Source organism: Eschscholzia californica, unplaced genomic scaffold (genome assembly GCF_041429995.1).
Source record: "Eschscholzia californica isolate CP2 unplaced genomic scaffold, dmEscCali1.0.p SCAF_1, whole genome shotgun sequence".
NCBI lineage: Eukaryota > Viridiplantae > Streptophyta > Magnoliopsida > Ranunculales > Papaveraceae > Eschscholzia > Eschscholzia californica.
The window spans coordinates 25951055-25955236 of record NW_028238198.1 but is presented as its reverse complement, the minus strand read 5'-3'; the positions used below and the strand labels follow the sequence as shown (position 1 = coordinate 25955236).

At 32.8% G+C, this 4182-nt stretch overlaps 2 pseudogenes; both read right to left on the bottom strand.

Moving 5' to 3' along the window:
• Nucleotides 1–398: 398 nt before the first annotated feature.
• LOC147565516 (uncharacterized) lies at nt 399–1720 on the bottom strand (annotated as a pseudogene).
• Nucleotides 1721–2135: 415 nt separating this feature from the next.
• Nucleotides 2136–3309, bottom strand: LOC147565515 (uncharacterized protein At2g29880-like; annotated as a pseudogene).
• Between the last annotated feature and the right edge of the window lie 873 nt (nt 3310–4182).

The window sequence follows — 4182 nt, the reverse complement described above, 5'->3', positions numbered from 1 at the left end:
AAAATGGGTGGTGAATATATTATTATTTTTTTGATAAAATATATTATTATTATTATTATTATTATTATTATTATTATTATTATTATTATTATTATTATTATTATTATTATTATTATTAGAAATAATAGTTTTTACTAGCATTTCAAAAATATAATTTTGGAGTTTTTTAAGACATCTAAATATCCATATTGATGAAAAATTGGTAGGTATTTATTATTTTAAAAATATTATTTTTGTCTTATCATATGAAATATATTTTTAGAAATATATTTGTTAGTAATAAACATTGTTCAAATAAAATAACCATAGTTCATACACGTTAACATAGTGTTATGATAAAATAGTCTAGACAAAATAAACATATATTGTTTAAACAAAATAAACATAGTTCATACACGTTAAGCTTCTTCACGTTGTCGTTCAGCATCTGCCCACATTCGATTGCACAAGCTATCACGCCATTCATTAGCTTCTTCACGTTGTCGTTGTTGAGATAGATAAACCGAGCCAGTATCGATTTCATCATTGTAAACTGGCAAGGGTACCGAATACGGTTGATCTTCATCTTCAGCAGGAAATTCATCAGTACGAAATTCTTTGCGAAGAAAATTGTGCAATCCTGCACATGCTAGCACTATCTCTGCTTGAGTCTTAAATGGAAATGGAGGTGCAGACTTGAATATTGCAAATCGAGATTTGAACACACCAAATATCCTCTCGACCACATTTCTTAAAACAGAATGTCGAAGGTTGAATAACTCAACGACTTTTTCTGGATGACAACCTTCACCAGAAAAATCTTGAAGATGATAACGAACACCACGATATGGAGCTAAGAATCGTCGTCGATTTGGAAACCCACAATCTACTAGATAATATTTACCTGACAAAATAAAATCTTAGACGCATATAGTTGCTATAGCTAGATGTAATAAACATAAAAATACTAGTTACCTTATGGAACTTTTAATCCATTTCTTCTTGTAAGAGCATCGTTTAGTACTTTTGAATCATGAGCAGATCATTCTCATCCGCTAAGGACATATATAAACTCCAAATCAAAGTTACAAACTGCTAATACATTCTGTGAAGTTATTCCATGGCAGTTACGGTAAACACATTGCTCACGTTGTGGTACCATAGTTGGTATATGTGTTCCATCCATGGCTCCGATGCAGTCCTAAATAATAATATTAAAAATTGTATCTAACCAGATTCACAACTAATAAGTTAAGCAAGTAAAAAAAAATTATAAGAGAAGTTTGCATACCTTAAAATATGGGTAATATTTAGTACTATCCTTTATTTTGGCAGGAGTTGTTGTTCCAGGTTTGGCCTTCATTTGTGGTGCAATAGTATTCAAGGCTGTTAATATTCGATGAAAATTATTACTAACTGACCAACGGGATCGACCGAATGTCTCACGTATCGTACAATATCGTGAATTTTGACCAACAATAAGTAGGAATGTTGCAAGCATTACTTCCACAGAAATATATCTTGTATCTTGTAGTGGTGTTTTCTCTCTAATGATGCTGCATAATCTTCGAAATGCATCAGGACACATCCTATACATCTGTCGAAAGTTCTCTTGATCATCATTTAATACTCTTTGTATAAACTCATGTCCAAATCTAGTAACAGGACGTCGAGATAAAGGATATTCAATTTTTTGATGACGTGTGACATCTATTACTTTGGTCGCGGCACGCAGTACAGAATAAGCTCCAGCCAATACAATATCAACACTTTCATAAAATTCTTCTTCTTCTCTCGCTTCATCATCACTATCGTCACTGTTGTCATCATTGTTCTCTTCATTTTCTTCACTAGGTCTGACAATTTACTTTCATTAGTTGCATCCATTTCGTAGTGAATTGTGCCTGTACAAATAGACATACATACATCTACAGATATAAGAAACTTGCCTATAAATGATCAAAAAACGGTAAAAGATTCACATAAGTTAGCAGAAATATACTATAAAGTGATAATGCATTAACAAAGTTTCATTTACATATATAACAAAAGATGGTCAATCCTTTTAGCAACTTACAAATATACACATGTAAGTTACTTCAAAAAAAGGATCATGTAAATGTTTTTACCAAAAGATTCAACCACAAGTTATATATAACAAGTTAACAACTTTCAAGATCATTCCAAAAAAATGCCACCATGACAAAAAACAAAGCATTTAAGAACACTTTCTACTAATGGAGCTTTGCGGAAACCCAACTCTTTCTTTCCTCTGGCGTTAAAATTTTGAACATCTCTTGTTTCCCCTTAGTATCAAGCAACTCTACTAACTTAAACTTATCGTCCGTAGATAAGTCAGACATGTCCATTATAGCATCCAAAAAAGTAGTTTTCTTCTCTTTTTCTTTCCTAACTCTTTCAGCCCTTTCTTCCATGAGACCACGTATCGCCTCAAGATTAGTTGCAACCGATAATACTCCACTTGATAAATTTTCCATAACATTTTTTTCCATGAGACTACTCTCTTCAACATCTTTCCTTGTCCTTTTTCGAGGTCATGTAGTAGGAAGGTTTGAAATTGTAGGCTCACATGGAATATCACAAGTTGTTGGCAAAGGTACTTGTGGAGATTCATGCTCTTCTAGGAATGAAGCATCGATCATTGTCATATATAAAAAAGTTACCCTCATCATCAAGTTCACAATCACCCGGTGTTGAACCTCCATGAGTATTTTGGCTATCTTGATAGGTTCTTGCATCGTTTTCTTCAAAATTTAAACCAATTGATCCTTTTCCACTAGCATTCTTATTTCCGACCACAATGCATATATCTTCATAGTCACCACATGCCTCTTTCATCCATTTATGGCTTGGATGAGACTAGAAAATAACGAAAAATATTTTATTAGTTTGGATACCGAACATAAAAAATGAGAATATTCAACTAAATAGACATATGCAAACCTTCAAATAGTTATTTCATATTTCCTCATCGGCTGTGAACTTCTTACTTGTTGAGTCATATCCAAAGCCGGAGCTAAATTTCAATAGCTCTTGGTAATCTTTATATCTCCTCTGAAAATATTTGAAACGGCTTCGATATTCTACATACGATATGTTGCAATTAAGCTGAGCATTTAATGACGGTAAGATCCTTGTCTCCACCAACCCTTTGTTAAAAGATCCACTTCTATCCCGCCAATTGTAACCTGCGGCATCTACTAGGAGCTTCAACAAAACATTTGTCTCTTCCATTGTCCAAGTCCTATATGTTGGTTTTTCTTTCGTTGTTTTTTCTTTGGTTGCTTTCTTTTGATTGGAAGTATTCATTTTATGGTAGGTACTACGTACGTGTAGAAAAAATCACAAAATATTGACCTAGAATCAGATTTATTGTTCACCACTATATGCTACTAAATCATAGGCTAAAAGTAGAAGCTAGTACTTAATCTCAAATAATGATTGAACAATTATATAACTACTTGCTAAAAAAACCTAGGGAAGGACTTAAAAGACTCTTATATAACTCTTAAAGTTCTCCTCTTACAGACTCGTATAACACAAAAAATCTCTTACATTCATATATGCATCGTTGTTTTTCACTAACAAATTAACATTGTTTACATTTCGCATAAATAGACAGAAAATACTCCCAAGCAAGAGAGGAATTATGAGGTATAACAAGGAAAGCCTCACTTTACTTTGGTTGACTATAAGAGTTCAATCAGTGAAGTACCTCCTCTCCCACAAACTAGCAAGATTCTTTAAAACACTATTTATCCAAATAAATCTTGAGGCATTTTATACAGTATGTTTAGTTGTACTACCTAAACTGAGAAAACTATTTTAATAGTTTACAATTACCAGATTCAAGAACATAACAGTGGCTTCTGGTCTTCTGCATATGATTATTACATGACCCGTCACCCGTTAGTGAGAGATCGGGTCAGCATATACATTGAAGTAGTTTGTTTGAGAGGAAGAGAATAGTTTCACCATAAACTTGTCCTAAAGCAATTTTCTTGAATTAACTAAGATTCTAAAACGAGTTCCATCTAATTGACCTTATTTTTGTTACACAAGGCTCTATGGTGATCAAGTAAGCTGAATTAATCATAGATGAATTGAGCCCAACAGCTTATAACAAACACAAAATAAAACACATAGCAGACTCTCATTCATAACTTAGGTAAGTGTTGACAG